The 21,466-nt window shown below is 38.5% G+C and overlaps 1 pseudogene; it reads left to right on the top strand.

Moving 5' to 3' along the window:
- The first annotated feature begins 620 nt into the window (after positions 1–620).
- On the top strand, positions 621–1,339 carry LOC147000656 (ribosome biogenesis protein NSA2 homolog pseudogene; annotated as a pseudogene).
- The last annotated feature ends 20,127 nt before the right edge of the window (positions 1,340–21,466 follow it).

The following is a 21,466-nucleotide window of genomic DNA, read 5'->3' as shown; positions in this document are numbered from 1 at the left end:
CCAAAGATATAGAAACAGTTACTGAAAGTCTCCCAACCAAAAAAAGCCCAGGACCAGATGGGTTTAGTGCAGAATTCTACCAGACCTTCAAAGAAGACCTAAAACCAATACTTTTCAAACTATTACACAAGAGAAGGAATACTACCCAGTTACAGTTACATCTCCCTTGGAGATGGAATGGTTTCTGTCTAATCAGGAACTTGTCACAATTTCTTTTTCATAGAGTACTTCATAAGAGATTTTTTTTTCTACTTCTATCATGTTTAATGCTCCAAATAGACTTTTTTTTTTTTTTTTTTTTTTTTTTTTGGTTTTTCGAGACAGGGTTTCTCTGTGTAGCCTTGGCTGTCCTGGAACTCACTTTGTAGACCAGGCTGGCCTCGAACTCAGAAATCCGCCTGCCTCTGCCTCCCGAGTGCTTGAGTGCATATTACTTTTAGCTTCAGAAGACATCATGTATATTTAAGAGGCATTTAACTATTATAAATTATTTTGATGACTTAAAAAATGTTTATATTGGACGAGGCAGGCTCATGGAACAGTGACACCCAGAAATTAAGAGTTTTTTGAGACCCGGGAGGTCACTGACCGCTGCTCCGTGGCTGTCATCATGCCACAAAATGAATATATTGAATTGCACCGCAAATGATATGGATATCGTTTGGACTACCATGAAAAAAAGAGAAAGAAAGAAGGTCGGAGGGCCCATGAAAATTCAAAGAAGGCAAAAAAAAAAAAAAAAAAAAAAAAAAAAGATTGGCCTGAAGGCTAAGCTTTACCATAAACAGCGCCATGCTGAGAAAATACAAATGAAAAAGACTATTAAGATGCATGAGAAGAGAAACCAAGCAGAAGGATGATGAGAAGACTCCGCAGAGAGCAGTCCCCGCCTACCTGCTGGACAGAGAGGGGCAGTCAAGAGCAAAAGTACTTTCCAACATGATTAAGCAGAAACGGAAAGAAAAGGCGGGAAAATGGGAGGTCCCTCTACCCAAAGTTCGTGCCCACCGAGAAACAGAAGTATTGAAAGTTATTCGAACAGGAAAAAGAAAAAAGAAGGTATGGAAGAGAATGGTTACTAAAGTCTGCTTTGTTGGTGATGGCTTTACAAGAAAACCACCTAAATATGAAAGATTCATTAGGCCTATGGGTCTACGTTTCAAAAAAGCCCATGTCACACACCCTGCTCTGAAAGCTACCTTTTGCCTGCCTATTCTCGGTGTGAAAAAGAATCCATCACCCCATTATATACAACCCTGGGTGTGATGACCAAAGGTACAGTTATTGAAGTGAATGTGAGAGAGTTGGACTTGTGACACAAGGAGGCAAAGTTATTTAGGGAAAGTATGCCCAAGTTACCAACAATCCTGAGAACGACGGGTGCATAAATGCAGTCTTGGTGGTCTGACAGTGACATCATTCATACACGTCATTCCACTCAATACTGAAGACCACACCCTGTCGGGAAAACATTATCGCTGGGGTCTTTGTGAACTACCAAGCAGCCTTACCCAATGTGCAGTCATCAAGAAGTATTTATTGGGGCTGGAGAGATGCCTTAGTGGTTAAGAGCACTGACTGCTCTTCCAAAGGTCCTGAGTTCAAATCCCAGCAACCTTGTGGTGGCTCACAACCATCCATAATGATATCTGACGCCCTCTCCTGGTGTGTTTGAAGATAGCTATAGTACTTACATAAAAATAATAGATAAATCTAAAAAAACAAAAACAGGCGTGGTGGCCCACACCTTTAATCCCAGCACTTGGGAAGCAGAGGCAGGCAGATTTCTGAGTTCGAGGCCAGCCTAAAAAACAAACAAACAAAAAGTATTAAGTTGTAAAGGAAAATAAAACTGCCCAGTTTGACAGTTGGTCTTTACTTTGGGGCATAACGGTTTACATGTTAATAAAATTTAGTCACTGAGTAGCAAGAACACAGAAGCATACGAAAAACTATGTATGCAACAATACAAGTCTGTCATTACTTGAAAAGCCAAAAAAAGTCTATATTAAGTTGTATATTTTAAAACAAATTTTACTAGTTTAACAAAAAAGAAATAAACAATAAAAGAAAATATCAAAAGTAAAAAAAATGCATTTAATATACTTAGCCTACCAAATTTCTGGGCTCTGTGGCACAATTCTCTGTAGAATAGGATATTATTTGGTAGGAGTGTATGGCTGAGCCCAAGTCACCTAGCATGGTGAATGTGGCCAGTAACACATATATCATCAACCCAGGAAAAGATTCAAAATTTCAAACTCAAAATTTAGTCTCTGGCATCTCTAGAGTCAGGTCTGGTAGTACATTCCTGTACTCCTAGCACTCAGGACATTTCACAATGCAATCAAAAAGCCCTGATCAAACTATGCTAGAGAGCTTCCTCCCACTCTTGTTCTCTCACAATCTTCTAAAGACTTGGCTGCTTGTTCATGGGCCCAGAGTAGAAATGCTTTAGAACAAATGAGGAACCCCTACTACAAGTAATTACTATGTCTTCTCCTCTTGGGCCAAACATTGAGAAAGGGTAGAGTCTCCAGGCACATCACACAAGGTCTTTACTAATGACAGGGTAAACAGGGCAGTGTGGATGTGCTGGCCAATCACATAGGCATTGTTAACACACCCCTTTTTTATCTGTCACTTTGTCCTAACTTTTGCCTTGCCTTTATTGCCCTCTGATTTGTCCATTTCTAACACATCACACAGCTGTTCCTTTTCTGACTATAGTTTCATGTCATATCACTCATAAAGAATTTAGAGATTATGAAAAAAATCCTTAATTGACTTTATATTTTCATAAGTCTTAATTTGAACTCTTTGTCTAGGATCAGAAGATTATTAATGATCTCTAGCCTAAGACTGGTAATTAATAATTACTATGTGTCCCTTTCACACTACTTAATACAATAGGACATTGCATAACAATCCTCTGGGCTTAGTAGTTTTATCTTCACGTTTAAAAAGAAGGAAACCTCACCTGAGGAATACCGAATGGCAGAGAAGCACCTGAAAAAATGTTCAACATCCTTAATCATCAGGGAAATGCAAATCAAAACAACCCTGAGATTCCACCTCACACCAGGCAGAATGGCTAAGATCAAAAATTCAGGTGACAGCAGATGCTGGCGGGGATGTGGAGAAAGAGGAACACTCCTCCATTGTTGGTGGGATTGCAAGCTTGTACAACCACTCTGGAAATCAGTCTGGCGGTTCCTCAGAAAATTGGACATAGTACAACAGGATCCCGCAATACCCCTCCTGGGCATATATCCAGAAGATGTTCCAACCGGTAAGAAGGACACATGCTCCACTATGCTCATAGCAGCCTTATTTATAATAGCCAGAAGCTGGAAAGAACCCAGATGCCCCTCAACAGAGGAATGGATACAGAAAATATGGCACATTTACACAATGGAGTACTACTCAGCTATTAAAAAGAATGAATTTATGAAATTCCTAGCCAAATGGATGGACTTGGAGGGCATCATCTTGAGTGAGGTAACACAACCACAAAGGAACTCACACAATATGTATTCACTGATAAGTGGATATTAGCCCCAAACTTAGGATACCCAAGATATAAGATACAATTTGCTAAATGCATGAAACTCAAGAAGAATGAAGACCAAAGTGTGGACACTGTGCCCCTTCTTGGAATTGGGAACAAAACACCCATGGAAGGAGTTACAGAGACAAAGTTTGGAGCTGTGATGAAAGGATGGACCATCTAGAGACTGCCATATCCAGGGATCCATCCCATAATCAGATTCCAATCGCTCACACCATTGCATACACTAGCAAGATTTTGCTGAAAGGACCCAGATATAGCTGTCTCTTGTGAGACTATGCCGGGGCCTAGCAAACACAGAAGTGGATGCACACAGTCAGCTATTGGATGGATCACAGGGTTCCCAATGGAGAAGCTAGAGAAAGTACCCAAGGAGCTAAAGGGATCTGCAACCCTATAGTTGGAACAACATGATGAACTAACCAGAACCCCGGAGCTCTTGTCTCTAGCTGTATATGTATCGAAAGATGGCCTAGTCGGCCATCACTGGAAAGAGAGGCCCATTGGACTTGCAAACTTTATATGCCCCAATATAGGGGAATGCCAGGGCCAAAAGAATGGGAATGGGTGGGTAGGGAAGTGGGGGGCGCTATGGGGGACTTTTGGGATAGCATTGGAAATGTAACTGAGGAAAATATGTAATAAAAATATTAAAAATTAAAAAAAAAATAAAAAGAAGGAAACTCACTCAGAATGGTATCTTCCAGGTCCATCCATTTGCCTAGGAATAATTGCTGAGTAATACTCCATTGTGTAAATGTACCACATTTTCTGTATCCATGCCTCTGTTGAGGGACATCTGGATTCTTTCCATCTTCTGGCTGCTATGAACATAGTGGAGCATGTGTCCTTATCACATATTGGAACATCTTCTAGATATATGGCCAGGAGAGGTATTGCTGGGTCCTCAAGTAGTACTATGTCCAATTTTCTGAGGAACCTCCAAACTGATTTCCAGAGTGGTTGTACCAGCTTGCAATCCCACCAGCAATGGAGGAGTGTTCCTGTTTCTCCACATCCTTGCCAGCATCTGCTGTCACCCGAGTTTTTGATCTTCGCCATTCTGACTGGTGTGAGGTAGAATCTCAGGGCTGTTTTGATTTGCATTTCCCTGATGAGTAAGGATGTTGAACATTTCTTTAGGTGCTTCTGTGCTATTTGGTATTCTTCAGTTGAGAATTCTTTGTTTAGCTCTGTACCCCATTTTAAAATATGGTTATTTGGTTCACTGGAGTCTAACTTCTTGAGTTCTTTGTATATATTGGATATTAGACCTCTATCAGATGTAGGATTGGTAAAGATTTTTTTCCCCAATTTGTTAGTTGCTATTTTGCCCTATTGACAGTGTCCTTTGCCTTATAGAAGTTTTGCAATTTTATGAAGTCTCATTTGTCAATTTTTGATCTTAGATCCTGAGCCATTGGTGTTCTGTTTAGGAACATTTCCCCTGTGCCCATGTGTTCAAGGCTTTTTCCCACTTTCTCTTCTATTAGATTCGGAATATCTGGTTTTATGTAGAGGCCCTTGATCCACTTGGGCTTGATCTTTATACAAGGAGATAAGAATGGATCAATTTACATTCTACATGTTGATCACCAGTTGAACCAGTACCATATGTTGAATATGCTCTTTTTTTTCTGCTCATTTCTGACTCTTCAATTCTATTCCATTGATCTACTTGCCTGTCTCTGTACCAATACCATGTTTTTTTGTTTGCTTGTTTGTTTTTTAATCATGATTGCTCTGTAGTACAGCTTGAGGTAAGTGATGGTGATTCCCCCAGAAGTTCTTTTATTGTTGAGAGTACTTTTCACTATCCTGGGTTTTTTGTTATTCTAGATGAATTCGAGAATTGCTCTTTCTATCTGTGAAGAATTGAGTTGGAATTTTGATTGGCATTGCATTGAATCTGTAGATTGCTTTTGGTAAGATGTCCATTTTACTATGTTAATCCTGCTGATCCATGAACGTGGAAGACCTTTCCATCTCCTGAGGTCTTTTTTGATTTTTTTCTTGAGAGACTTGAAGTTCTTGTCATACAGATCTTCCACTTGCTTGGTTAGAGTCACACCAAGATATTTTAAATTATTTGTGACTATTGTGAAGGGTGTCATTTTCCTAATTTCTTTCTCAGCCTGTTTATCCTTTGAGTATATGAAGGCTACTGATTTGTTTGGGTTAATTTTGTATCCAGCCCCTTTGCTGAAGTTGTTTATCAGTTGTAGTTCTCTGGTGCATTTTTTTGGGTAGCTTCTGTACACTACCATATTATCCTCAAATAGTGATATCTTGACTTCTCCATTTCTAACTTGTATCCATTTCTAACTTGACTTCCTTTTGTTGTCTAATTGCTCTGGCTAGAACTTTGAGTACTATATTGAATAAATATAAAGAGAGTGGGCAGCCTTGTCTTGTCCCTGATTTGAGTGGGATTGCTTCAAGTTTCTCTCCATTTAATTTGATGTTGGGTATTAGTTTGTTGTATATTGCTTTTGCTGTGTTTAGGTATGTGCCTTGAGTTTCTGATTTTTCCAAGACTTTTAACATGAAGGGATATTGTATTTTGTCAAAGACTTTTCCAGCATCTAATGGGATGATATTATGATTTTTTTCTTTGAATTTGTTTATATAGTGGATTGTTGATGGATTTCCATATATTGAACCATCCCTGTATCTCAGGTATGAAGCCAACTTGATCATGGTGAATGATCGTTTTGATGTGTTCTCAGATTTAGTTTGTGAGAATTTTATTATTTTTGTATTGATATTCATAAGGGAAATTGGTCTGAAGTTCTCTTTCTTTGTTGGGTCTTTGTGTGTTTCAGGTATGAGTGTGGCTTCATAGAATGAATTAAGCAGTGCTCCTTCTGTTTCTATTTTTGGAATAGTTTGAAGAATATTGGTATTAGGTCTTCTTTGAAGGTTGGATAGAAGTTTACACTAAAACCATCTGGCCCTGGGCTTTTATTTGGTTGGAAGACTTTTAATGACTGCTTCTAAGTATTCTATTTCCTTAGGGATTATGGAACTGTTTAGATCGTTTATCTGATTGTGATTTAACTTTTGTACCTGGTATCTGTCTAGAAAATCATCCATTTCCTCTAGGTTTTCTAGTTTTGTTGAATATAGGCTTTTCTAGTAGGAGCTAATAATTTAAAAAAAATTTCTCAGTTTCTGTTGTTATGTCTCCCTTTTCATTTCTGATTTTGCTAATTTGAATACTGTCTCTGTACCCTCTAGTTAGTGTGGTTAAGGGTTCATCTATCTTGTTGATTTTCTCATAGAACCAGCTCCTGGTTTGGTTGATTCTTTGTATAGTTCTCTTTGTTTCTACTTAGTTGATTTCAGTCCTAAGTTTGATTATTTCCTGCTGTCTTCTCCTCTTAGGTGTATTTGCTTCATTTTGTTCTAGAGCTTTCAGATGAGCTGTTAAGCTGCTAATGTATGCTCTCTCCAATGTCTTTATGGAGGCACTCATAGCTATGAGTTTTCCTCTTAGCTCTGCTTTCACTGTGTCCCATAAGTTTGGGTATGTTGTGCCTTATTTTCATTAAATTGTAAAAAGTCTTTACTTTCTTTATTTATTTACTTTCTTTATTTATTTCCTCTGATCAAGTTATCGTTGAGTAGAGAGTCATTCAGCTTCCATGTGTATGTGAGCTTTCTTTTGTATTTGTTGTTATTGGAGACTAGCTTTAGTCCATGGTTGTCTGATAGAATGCATGGGATTAATTGGATCTTCTTTTTGTTGAGGCTTGTTTTGTATCCGATTATATGGTTAATTTTGGAGAAGGTTCCATGAGGTGGTTATAAAAAGGTATATTCTTTTGTTTTGGAGTGAAATGTTGTGTAGATTTTTGTTTTGTTTTGTTTTTGTTTTTGTTTTTTGATTTTTGATTTTTGTTTTTTCAAGACAGGGTTTCTCTGTTTAGCCCTGGCTGTCCTGGAACTCACTCTTTAGACCAGGCTGGCCTCGAACTCAGAAATTCGCCTGCCTCTGCCTCCCAAGTACTGGGATTAAAGGTGTGCACCACCATGCCCAGCAAGAGGGCATCAGATCTCACTCATTACAGGTGGTTGTGAGCCACCATGGGGTTGTTGGGATTTAAACTCACAACCTTCTGAACAGCAGTCAGTGCTCTTACCCGTTGAGCCTTCTCTCCAGCCCTGTGTAGATATTTTTAAAATTCATTGGTTTATAACTTCTGTTACTTTAATTGTCTTTGTTGAGTTTGTGTTTTGATGAACTGTCCATTGGTGAGAGTGGGGTGTTGAAGTCTTACACTATTATCGCGTGGGTTTCAGTGTGTGTTTTGAGATTTACTAAAGTTTCCTTTACAAATGTGTGCACCCTTACATAGGCACACACATAGATGGGCATAGATGTTCAGAATTGAGACTTAATTTTGGTAGATTTTTTTTCAAGTAAACAATCTCACTTTACTTATTTATTTTTATCATATTCTTTAAAATTTATAAAATATTATAACAATAAAATGAGTATTATAAAAGTTGCTTGATATAAAACAACAATCAATTGAACAGTCTTATGTAGATGCTTGCCTACAGCAATACTGAAAATATATACATTTTTCTCAATATAAATTTTAAATAACTCTAAAGATATTAACTGTATGATACTTTAAAATAATATATCACTATTAGTTTTTTAAATTAACATAAATAAAGTCTTTTTGTTTGTTTGGTTTGGTTTTAGTAGAGTTTAAAATCTTGGCTCTTACTGTGGTACAAACCCAAAATAAGAACAATTTTTGGACATTGGAGTTCATTGTAATAAGGCTGTACTTCAATGTCCCTCACATCACCAAAGGATTTTACCTCCATAGTAGCTAAGCTAAGAGTTGACAGTTCTGCTACGTCAAGGAATGAATTGTAGACAAGGTTTCCTGTGATGGTCAAAGCTATTTGACTTGAGTGATTGTCGTTATTCTCAGTCTGCAGGGAACAGGTTACATTCATTTAAGAAATGGTGTGTATATTAAGATGGTCTATCCATGAAGTCATTCATCAACTGTTTCAATGAACAATGGTTCTGCTTGGAGGGTGGCAGAGATGTTAGGTGAGGGTAATATTGGCTGTGGTGATTTACAAATCCCCTCCCAAATTAATTGTATAAATAATTTCGAAATATGTAAGCTGTTCTGAAAACCATAGTATAGTGTAAAAACGTCAAATAAACAATCCTATTACTAGAGAGGGTGAGATAGGAGAAGCATGATTTCAAGACCATTATGTGGCACACAGCAAGACCCTGTCATGTACAAACAAGCAGAAAGTGTATATGGATTGTACAATATTGGACCTATTTATACCATTACCAAATTAGAGAGACCAAGGGATAACAGCCGACAAATTTCTAATTCCTCATATTTTTGAATTTCGGTCGATTAGGATATGTTGATAATATTAGCTTTCATATTAAGAGATATTAAGTTAAAGTGATTGTTACTTCCTGTTAATTTTCTTGTTAGCGGTGGAATTATGTGTGTGTGGGTTTGTTGAAAGATTACTTTCTTGCTTCTTCTAGGGTGTAGTTTCACTCCTTGTGTTGGTGTTTCCCATATTATCCTTTGTAGGGCTGGACTTGTGGAAAGATATTGTGTAAATTTGTTTTTTTCATGGAATATTTTGTTTTCTCTGTCTATGGTGATTGAGAGTTTTGCTGGGTTTAGCCTGGGCTGGCATTTGTGTTCTCTTAGGGTCTGTATGATATCTTCCCAGGATCTTCTAGCTTTTATGGTCTCTGGTGAGAAGTCTGGTGTAATTCTGATAGATCAACTTTTATATGTTACTTGACCTTTTTCCCTTACTGCTTTTAAAATTCTTTCTTTGTTTTGTGCATTTGGTGTTTTGATTATTATTTGACTGGAGGAATTTCTTTTCTGGCCGAGTTTAATTGGAGTTCTGTAGGCTTCTTGTATGTTCATGTGCATCTCTTTCTTTAGGTTAGGAAGTTTTCTTCTATAATTTTGTTGAAGATATTTACTGTTTTTTTTTTTTTTTAAGTTGGGAATCTTCACTCTCTTCTATACCCATTATCCTTAGATTTGGAATTCTCATTGTGTCCTGGATTTCCTGGATGTTTCAGGTTAGGAGCTTTTTGCTTTTTGCATTTTCTTTAATTGTTATGTCAATGTTTTCTATGCTATCTTTTTCACCTGAGATTCTCTCTTCTATTTCTTATATTCTGTTGGTGATGCTTACATCTATGACTCCTGATCTCTTTCCTAGGTTTTCTGTCTTCACAGCTGCCTCCCTTTGTAATTTCTTCATTGTTTCTAGTTCCATTTTTAGATCCTGGATGATTTTGTTCCTTTCTTTTGCCTGTTTGATTGTGTTTTCCTATAACTCTCTAAGGGATTTATGTGTTTCCTCTTTAAGGGCTTCTAGCTGTTTACCTGTGTTCTTCTGTATTTCTTTAAGGGGGTTATTTATGTCCTTCTTAATGTCCTCTATTATCATCATGAGAAATGATTTTAGACCTGAATCTTGCTTTTCCAGTGTGATGGTGTATCCAGGACTTGCTATGGTGGGAGAATTGGGTTCTGATGATCTCAAGTTACCTTGATTTCTGTTGCTTATGTTCTTTTGTTTGTTTGTTTTTGTTTTTGTTTTTATTTTTGTTTTTTCAAGACAGGGTTTCTCTGTATAGCTCCAGCTGTCCTGAAACTCACTTTGTAGACCTTGCTGGCCCCGAACTCAGAAATCCACCTGCCTCTGCCTCCTGAGTGCTGGGATTAAAGGCATGCACCACCACACCCAGCGTTGTTTATGTTCTTACACTTGCCTCCTGCCATCTGGTTATCTCTAGTGCTACCTGCCCTGGTTGTGTCTGACTGAAGCCTGTCCTTTCTGAGATCCTGGGTGTGTCCAAGCTCCTGGGATTTTGTGATCCTCTGATCCTGGGCATGTTAGAGCACCTGGGAATGGAGCTGCCTTTGGGTATTGTGGGGCTGTCTGCGGAGTTTGCCCCCAAGGTCTGCTCAGGATGCCAGCCCAGACAGACTGGAAGGAGCCCATGCCACTGGTGGGGCAGAGTTCCTACATGCCTGGGTCCTGCGGTCCCAGTTACTCCTGGTTGGAATTTTTTCCTTGATGAGTATGAGGCGTCTTCCTCCATTTCTTTTGATATGCTTTAGTTGAAAGTCTATTTTGAGTGGAGGCTGACTATTTCTAACTACAGCTATGTTTTAATGAGTTTTCTAGCCTGTATTTCCATTTCTACTTTGTATTTTGGGAGAACTAGAGTATACTGCTATGTGGTAGTTGGTGACATAGTAAGTTGTACACCACAGTGATTGGTTTCACTGTACCACATGATATCAGTGTCACCAAGGTGTCTGAACAGATTCGGAGGACTAAGATGGATAGGAGGGCTTTGGGGGAGATATGGGAGGCCCACCCTGTTCCTGTCCCTTTTGTAAAGGGAGCTACTGACCTGTCGATCATAGTATTTGTGTCAGAGGAAGGTGACATTTGATTGATATTTATAGGCCTGAAATTGTACTTGAGAAGAAAATAGATGCAGAGGGCCCTCTTTGTTTTTCATTTTGTCAGAATTCAAAAGAACCAATCCTCCACTGGGTGGCAAGTTATAAATCTGGGCATCTTTCCTGAGGAGAAAGATGGAGAAAAGAAAGGAAAAATGTCATGTTATTAAGCTGGCATTGAGGTCATCCACATGGTAGACAAGTAGTAACCTAGTGGAGAGGGCAGCTTTAGGGAAAGAGAGAACAAGGGCCACCTGAAAACGCACAGGCTCAGTCAGCAACTGAAAGCAGAGGAGAGAAAAGACAAGTTATGCCCTTTGAGTGGGGATTCAGAAGGATAAGCAGGCCCAGGGGAGCTTAAGAGGCTCTATGTCAAAAGCCCCCTCACTCCTGCTCTTTCTGTGTAGCATCCTTTACCACTGTGAAGTACTCAAATTGTTACACAATCAGTCTCTGGGAATTTCATCTTGCAAAACTGAAACTCAGTATTTATTAAACAACCTCCTATCCTCTCTGCCTTCCTGCCCCTATCATCACCATCCTACTTTGTGTTTCTCAGAGTGATGACTCTGGGTAGAGCACATAAATGAAATCATACAGCATATTAAAAATAATATTTGACAATAACATGTATTTTGAACATATTCACTCCTTTTGCTAATGCCTACCATAACCCCTCTCTGCCTTGCCATCCTTTCCCATCCAACTTTGGGATTTTTTTCTCTTTCCATTGAGTTTAGTTTTTGTTGTATAGTTTGTAGTGAGTCACACCATCAAGGAAAGTTGACTCTAATTTTCCAAGAATCTATCAAATGTTAATAGATCCTCCGCTAGTATTGAGATTTCATGTCCATCTTCCCCTGTGTATGTAGTATTTGTCCAGCTAGAGCTTGTACAAATCTTATGAAGGCTGCTATAGTCACTGGGGGCTCATATATACAAGTTCCCTGCTGTGTCCACACACTTTTTCTTTGATGTTATTGACCATTTTTGGCTGTTGCAATCTTTCTGTCCTCTCTTCTGCTAGGGTTTCTGAGCCTTGTGGGGAAGATGTGAATTACTTTATTCCACTTTATACAATTTCCTTAAGGTTTATTTTTACTGTAGTGTATGTCAGAATTTACCTTCTCTTAAAGGCTAATTCCTGTTTTATACACATATTGCTTTTGTTTGATTCTTTGTGTTACAGAGGGCAGCTCTACTGTGAACATAGGTATGCAAATATCTTCAGTACTTTGTTTTTAATTCACACTCACAACATTACTGGATCATTTTAGAATTAAATCTTATAAACTCCTACAGAATACCACGCTGATTTGCATACCCTTGATAATACACAGTTTCTAATTTCTCTGTATCATTTTAAGTACTTATAGTCTTTATTTTTCCATAATAGATTGAAATCTGAATGTATGTACCAGATGTGCCTTGAATAAAGAGAAATGATAAGACTGATTCCTTGTAGGATAGATCTCTCTGACTCATGTATATCAGACATATTGGTTTTTATACTCTCTGCTATTTTGATATAAAAAATGATGCTCATAGAAAAAGCATAACTGAGTTTAATAAAAATGTTCAAGGCTGGCAAGATATCTCAGTGGGTAAGCATGCTTGCCACCATGCCTAATGGTCTAAATTTAATCCCTGGAACCCACATGGTAGAAGGAGAGAATTGAGTTCCAGAAGTTGTCTTCTGATAATGTCCTGCTTCTCTCCCTTCTCATTAACACACACACACACACACACACACACACACACACACACACACACACACACACATACACTTCAGAATTTTGTTGAAGTAAAGTCTATGTAAAATCAGGCAGTTGACAACAAAACTCTAGCCCATGAATTTCTGGAAGCATTTTCCTTGAGTGTCTTCATAGTGCCTAAGATAGTCTTCCCAGCTACTACAGTATTGGCCTTTGAGAGATCTGACTCTATAAATTGTTAACAATCAAGTGATAATCAACTGCTTGAGAAGAGTTAATATAAAGAATGGGAGATTTCTTTTATTTCATAGACTGAGGGACTACAGTCCAGTAGTATAGAGGAGACATGGTGGCTGGGACCAACTTGGTCCAGTGAGGACAATGGAAGGTAGTGGTATAGGTTCTTCACATTTTTACAAACCATGCCTCATAGAGAATAATGTTGAGGAGGGGTGGGTATAACCTCCAAGCCCACCATTCAGCAACCTACTTTTACCATCCAGACCTCACTTTTTTTTTTTTTTTTTTTTTTGGTTTTTCGAGACAGGGTTTCTCTGTGTAGCCCTGGCTGTCCTGGCACTCACTTTGTAGACCAGGCTGGCCTCTGCCTCCCGAGTGCTGGGATTAAAGGCGTGCGCCACCACGCCCGGCCAGACCTCACTTTTTAAAGTTTCAAAAGTCCAATGTGTTAAATTCTTTTTATAAGACTCAAGGCAATCTCTTAACTGTAAGCCATGCTGAAAACAAAACAAAACACCAAATTACACACTTCCAGTTATAATAATATAAACATCCTCATTCAAAAAAAAAAAAAAAAAAGAAGAAGAAGAAGAAGAATGGAGTCATAGCATAGAAAGATGGGGCCAGTGTTTCAAGGTTTGGACAAACACCAAACCCTGCAGTTCTATGGTTCAGCGTCTGGGAATTTTAGTGGCCTCAGTCTGGAGTCCATTTTAGGTTTGGGTCCCTTCAGTATAGCTGACTGCAGCAGTCATGGCCTCTCTCTTGGACCAGGTCCACTTGGTATCTTTAGCCTTCTTCAATGGATGTATTAGTATCCTGGGGTCTCCCCTGAGACTTAGGTTTCCCCTTCAAAGATTTATGCCCTGACTTGAGTGCTCACGGAGGGAATCACACCATGTTATACACTTCTTGGTTTCAGTGACTTTCTGAAACCTTGAGTAAAGACTCTGTAACTTCATAACTCTTCATATTTTGGATGTCTGAAAAACCAGTATCACATAAATGGTGGTCAGTTTTACTGCCAGCTTGAGGTGGGTAGCCTGGTCCCCTTGTACCAGAGCTGCAATTGTCATTGTGTGGCTTTGCTCGTGAGCCTGGGCAGACATTTCTCTAGCTGACATTTTCTAGTAGGGAAGCTCTATGTTTTCAATCACTTTCTTCTTAGTCACTCTTCTTTCAAATTAATATACATTTTTTATTATATTGGAATTTTTGATGGGTAGGGTCTTATGCTCAAAATTTAATCCTATTATTATAATGCAAATCTTCTCCTTCATTGTACTAATATTTTTAACAATTTTTACCATTTTTGTCTATTCCTATATTGTATGCAATTTTAAACACATCTAAACATCTTTCTTTTCCTTGACAAAAATATACATCTTCATATTTTTGCTTTACTTTCTGTTCTCTCTTGTAATCTTTCAGAGATTACAAGATATGTAAAGCTAAATATGTTCAATAACCACGCTATTACAGCTTAGATATTATACTGTCTTAAGATTAAGACAATTAATCAAATTAGCCTATTGCTTTTTAATTCAGCCTTGTTCATAATTACACCCTCCCAAAAGCCAACATGTTAGACTATAGATAGATAGATACCTTTTTAGAATACAACCAGAATGTCTTTGAGCACAAGTCTCATTATAATCCTTGTCCCCCTTTGGCATTTCCAAAAACATTGTTTTCCCTGCTTATCTTTTTATCTCACTACCTTATATCTCACTAGAATAACCCATTAAACTCAACTTACAGCCTATATGGGCTTTTTTTTTTTTTGCCCCACAGCTACAAACACTTCCATACTTGTCCCTCAAACCAGTTCCAAAGGCCTGTAAACTACAGCAATAAATAAGCTTCTTAGGATACATTTTTTTTTTTTATTACTTACCTTTGTCATTGCTGTGACCTTATAAAAATCAACTTAAGGAAGGACAGACAAAAAGGTTTTGGGGAAGAAAGTCCATCATATGGGGAAAGCAAGTCAGCCAGTCTTTGCTAGGGTACTAGGAGCTGGTGACACCACTTCTATATGTCCACTTCAGGAAGCATTGAACTCTTACAGGACTAGGTTATAGCCTCAAGGCTTGATTCAAGTGTCCTATTTCCACCAGCCAGTCCTTATGTCTTTTTTGTTTGTTTTTTGTTTTGTTTTGTTTTTTGAGACAGGGTTTCTCTGTATAGCCCTGGCTGTCCTGGAACTCACTCTGTAGACCAGGGTGGTCTTGAACTCAGAAATCCACCTACCTTTGCCTCCCGAGTGCTGGGATTAAAGGCGTGCGCCACCAGTCCTTATGTCTTAAAAGTTCTACAGCTTCCCCAAACAGCACCACCAAGTATTCAAACACAGAAGCACACAGTGGACATACCATTTTCAAACGGTAACACCAGGTAAACTAAGGGCTTATGGTAATATTATGTTTCTAATCACACAACCTGATGTCTGGTGAATGTTGGCTTGGGGTTTTCAAGGTAGTGCCTATGTATGTTTTGGCAGTTATCCCACCACAGACCCTAAGATCAGAGTTACATGGTGAGGCTAATAAAATGGTCAACTTCCCCCAAAAGGTGTTTTTTTTTTTTTTCTTTTTGTAATTGGTCAGACGAATGTTTGTGGAATTTCTGCAGTACCCAAGTCTGAAAGACTTTGAGGAAAAGGTCAATGAGTTTCAGCCATGCCCAACCATGGGCAACAGACCAGAACTGTGTTATTCCTCCTGCCACAGAAATTCTAGTTCAATTTCTCATTAGTGATAATGAAACTAACTCTGGTAAAAGGAAATCACATGACAATACCACAGCTGTTTCACTGAAAGTGCTACTAACTTGAGCTGTAAAACTGTTTCAAAGCCTTAGCTTTGGGTGTTGGCTTCAAGAAGGTACATCCCAATGGGGGAAAAAACCCAAAGGAAGTAAAGGTGAACACTTGTGTTTCAAACTGAGAACTTGTAACTGAGAAGATTCCAAATGTTCAAGAAGGAATGGCCAAACAGAGCTTAGGGGTTGTTGGAAGGTGGAAGGCCACTGAGACATTAGAAGTCAATGCTCTGGGGGGGGGGGGGTTCTTTTGGCCACAAGAAATGACTCAAATGAGTCACACATAGCAGAGAATACTGTGAGCCATATGACCTAACTGACAAAGGGGCTTAGAGGAACAGAAATAGAGTTTAGAAAAGAGGTCTGAGATGCAGACATTCAAATTAAGCTCATTGGCTTCTTTTACATGAAATGGTGGGATTATAAGGTAAATAAGAAGTCAAGTCTCCAGAGGGTTTGGAGAAGGCTTTGGAGGTGTATAATGAGGGGCCTGACCTTCTGTCTGCACACATTAGTAAGACTTTCTCACTCTTCAGGAACTCTGTCTCACACTTGCCACTGATATGGTCTACTCATTCTCTGCTGGGAAGCCTGAGGAAGAAGCAGGCAGGTGAGAATCCTCAATTATAGCCTTGGAAGCTCACCAGAACAAGGGTGGAAATTCCCAAGCTGCCTGTGTGGCTGTCCATTGATGAGTCATTTATAGCCCAAAGGCCATGTGTAGCTTGGGCAGCTCCCAGGAGAGCTCAGCCACTTGGTTTCTGAATATTAGGAAGCCTCTGTGAGTTTTGTTAATAAGCCCAAATATATTCATCTTGGTAGTCAAGACTAGCAGCAAATTTTATTAGTTCAATTAGAGTAGTTAGTAAAGATAATGATGCTTTATAAAAATACATATATATATATATGTATATGTATATATATACATATACATATATATATATATACATATACATATATATATATGTATACACACACACACACACACGATCATCAGGGATGTTAGGGTTTAATTTAATATCCTTGCACCACTTGAATTAAAAAATATATCGGGTTGGAGAGGTGCCTCTTCCAGATCCTGAGTTCAATTCCCAGCAACCACATGGTGACTCATGATCATCTGTAATGGGATCTGACACCCTCTTCTGATATGTCTGAAAAGAGTGACAATGTACTCATATAAATAAATAAATCATATATATATATATATCCATAATATAAGGAGTTTTTTCTGTTTGGGAGAAAAAAATAATCTAGTCAGTATTTTAATTTTTCCTAAATTGACAGCATATCAGATTATATAAATGTCATTTTTCTCTGTGGCAATCTTGCACCTACCATAAACAATATTTAGACACGTTAAAAATTGAGGCTATAGGTTGAAATTTGTACTATGTGAGAATATTTATCTGAGCTTAGCGCTCAATCACTGGGCTCTGGTGCAGTTTTGTTTATTTCTCTCAGGGAGAATCACGGCCCAGAGTCCTGTTTTATCCCCTCCTTTCTTGGTATATAGTCAGCAACTATATTGGTAAATTAAACCTGATATTGCTTAGATGCTATTGGTTCAGTTTTTTTTTTTTTACAAGATATTGTAATGTTATTTGTGTGAGATTTTTTAGAGATTCATCATTTCCCTTTGACATCTGCCTACTCCATTTCTGGAGGGAAGGAAGACAAAATACTTCTCAGAGATAGGAATTAGTCTTACCCATCTATTTGGGCTTTGGGCCTCCAACTTCTCAGACTCAAGTGTGTAGTGTAGAGGAATTTTATCCAGCAACATGCCTGCTTTGGCAAAGGAACACATCCAAAGACCTAGGACTTTGTGATCTGGCTGGAATGACACATATTTAATCCCTTTGGCTGGAATACAGACAGGACCTTAGTGCACACCTTTAATCCCACACACTGTAGGCAAAGTTAATTTATAGGAGGAAGCATCCGTGTTTGGAAGTGACTTTTAATTGAGTAGCAAAGTGATGAATAAGAGAAAAAAATTGACGGAATAAATCAGAGGCAGGATTCATCCCTCTTAAGAACAGCCCAGGAAAGAGAGGTTTCTTAAGGACTCCAGAAAGTCAAATAACCCCATTAAAAAATAGGGCTCAGAACTGAACAAAGAATTCTCACCTGAGGAATACCGAACGAGAGAGAAGCACCTGAAAAAATGTTCAACATCCTTAATCATCAGGGAAATGCAACTCAAAACAACCCTGAGATTCCACCTCACACCAGTCAGAATGGCTAAGATCAAAAATTCAGGTGACAGCAGATGCTGGCGAGGATGTGGAGAAAGAGGAACACTCCTCCATTGTTGGTGGGATTGCAAGCTTGTACAACCACTCTGGAAATCAGTCTGGTGGTTCCTTAGAAAATTGGAAATAGTACTACTGGAGGATCCAGCAATACCTCTCCTGGGCATATATCCAGAAGATGTCCCAACCGGTAAGAAGGACACATGCTCCACCATGTTCATAGCAGCCTTATTTATAATAGCCAGAAGCTGGAAAGAACCCAGATGCCCCTCAACAGAGGAATGTATATAGAAAATGTGGTACATTTACACAATGGAGTACTACTCAGCTATTAAAAAGAATGAATTTATGAAATTCCTAGCCAAATGGATGGACCTGGAGGGCATCATCCTGAGTGAGGTAACACAACCACAAAGGAACTCACACAATATGTACTCACTGATAAGTGGATATTAGCCCAAAACTTAGGATACCCAAGATATACGATACAGTTTGCTAAACACATGAAACTCAAGAAGAATGAAGACTGAAGTGTGGACACTATGCCCCTCCTTAGAATTGGGAACAGAACACCCATGGGAGGAGTTACAGAGACAAAGTTTGGAGCTGTGATGAAAGGATGGACCATCTAGAGACTGCCGTATCCAGGGATCCACCCCATAATCAGCTTCCAAACGCTGACACCATTGCATACACTAGCAAGATTTTGCTGAAAGGACCCAGATATAGCTGTCTCTTGTGAGAATAGGCCGGGGCCTGGCAAACACAGAAGTGGATGCTCACAGTCAGCTAATGGATGGATCACAGGGCCCCCAATGGAGGAGCTGGAGAAAGTACCCAAGGAGCTGAAGGGATCCACAACCCTATGGGTGGAACAACATTATGAGCTAACCAGTACCCCGGAGCTCTTGACTCTAGCTGCATATGTATCAAAAGATGGCCTAGTCGGCCATCACTGGAAAGAGAAGCCCATTGGACATGCAAACTTTATATGCCCCAGTACAGGGGAACGCCAGGGCCAAAAAACTGGGAATGGGTGGGTAGGGAAGTGGGGGGGAGGGTATGGGGGACTTTTGGGATAGCATTGGAAATGTAATTGAGGAAAAGATGTAATAAAAATATTAAAAAAAAGAGAGAGAGAAGCTCAGAGATAAATGGGGGATGGTAGAGGGGAAAAGAAGAGGGGGACAGGGAGGGGAAGGGGGAGAGAAGAGAGAGAGGGAGAGAGAGAAAGAGAGAGAGATTTTTGAGAGGGGGCAGGTTTACAAAGACAGGTTATACATGAAGATAGAAGGGGCCAGAGAATGAGAAATATTCAGAAGATTAGAATCCAGAAGATTCGAAGAGATTGCCAGAATTAGTTTGAAGCCAAGAAGAGCAATTCAGTCAAAAGCTAAGAGAAGTCAATTTGAATCAGTCAGTTTGGAGAGGAGTTTTGAGCCAAAACAGCTGAGTTGATAGCTAATAGCTTTCAAATTCTTATGAAAATAATTTTCAGTAAGATATGCATATCTTATTGATATGGTACTTAGTAAACTCAGCTAGAATAAAGATGTCATGAAATACTATTTTATTTATCTCTTTTTGAAAATGTCTTATGTATATAATGCATTTTGATTATATCCACTTATAACCTTCTCCAACCTCTTTTTGACTTCTTTCCATGGTCTCCTTCCCACTTCATATTTTCTTTTTCTCCTTTTTCTTTTTCTTTATAATTCGCTGAGCCCAATTCATACTGCTTACAGGCATGAGTGTAGGACACCCTCTAGAGAAGAGGCAACATATAAAAGGTTGCACCCTTCAATAAAAGTGACCCTCCTTCTCCTGCCATCCATAAGCTGCTAATAGCTTCCAGCCTGGGAGTTATCTTGTGAGTACCTTGACCATCCATCATGGGATGTTTACTAGTTTGGTCTTATTCAAGCAGCCATAACTGCTGTGAATTCATAACTAGTAATGGCTTCACCATTCATTAACACTGAGAGCCTCGGGTGTACTAGACAAACATTCCTGCCACAGAGCTACATATATTCGCAGTCATGTTTGCTTATTATTATATGTGACTCAGTAATTTGGTTCTATAAACTATTAATAGATAGTTACCTTCCAGTTGAAAATACTGATCTGTTTTATCAAATTTGATCTGTTCTAATTATCAATATATTCCTGAGGATTAAACAGTAATTACTCTAATTATATATCCCTCCTTCTTCACAGAAGAGAAGTTTGTATTTGTTAATCTCTTCTTTCCTTGCAGTGATTTCACAGATATTCACTCTCATGAAGAAATTAGATTCAGTTCGCTGTTCTCCCTGCGCTGACAGGCGATCAAAAACCCTCTGGTCTGAATACATCTGTAGGATGTAAATAAGAAAAAAAATCACAGTCTTTTAATTGTTTTCAGTTTCTGGAAGAGGATTTGGATTTGGTTAGGACTATTTGTGGTAATCCTTTGGATTCAAAATTAGTATTTCATTAATCAAATTTGTTCATTTAAAAACTTGGATTTTTCTTCCAGCTTTAACTACACACCCATTAACAATTATGCAGGAATGCATCTGCCCTAGGGAAAACGGTATCTTTATTCTGATGAAAACTCACTAAGAGTCAAAGTAGCACAGCATTCAAGGGATGTAGTACCAAGGTGTGAAACAGTGTTACTCATTTTAGCCTTGAGAGCATTGTAAGAGAATTCTAAAATACAATAGTTGAAAGTAATTTTTCTGTTTATTGATAAAAATATACTTTTAAAGAATAAATAGCTATTGTATAAATATTAAGTGATTATCATTTGTGGAGGACGATATCTTTAAAAGTATTTTTTCCTTAGATAAAATTCCCTGATCTACCAGGGTTTCTCTCTTCATGGTGTTTGAAGACATCATTAGGGCTTTTATGTTCTCCTTGGCACTCTTGCACACATAACTTTACAGGAAGTAACTATTGAAGGGAATGTTTCATGTGCCATCAAACTTATTTCTGTTAAAGATGTTGATAGGCAATGAATTTGAACTTTCCTTTCCTTAGATGCGTATAGTATTAAAATTTTTGGTTTGCATGGACCTAAGGCAGAGCCTCAATAACCGTAGCTATAAAATGCTCATCTGTATTACTAATTGTATCTTCCTTAAATTCACACACACACATACACACACACACACATATGTATATGTATGTGTGTGTGTATATATATATATATATATATATATATATATATATATATATACACACACACTCCTGGTATGTCACAATGTGACCTTATTTGGAAATAAGTTCCTTACAGATATGTTTATTTAAGATGAGGTAATATGAGAATAAGGTGCCATGTGAAGAGACAGACATGCA

Source organism: Mus caroli, unplaced genomic scaffold (genome assembly GCF_978045245.1).
Source record: "Mus caroli unplaced genomic scaffold, Mus_caroli_1 scaffold_17, whole genome shotgun sequence".
Taxonomy (NCBI): Eukaryota; Metazoa; Chordata; class Mammalia; order Rodentia; family Muridae; genus Mus; species Mus caroli.
This window is presented reverse-complemented; position numbering and strand designations above follow the sequence as displayed.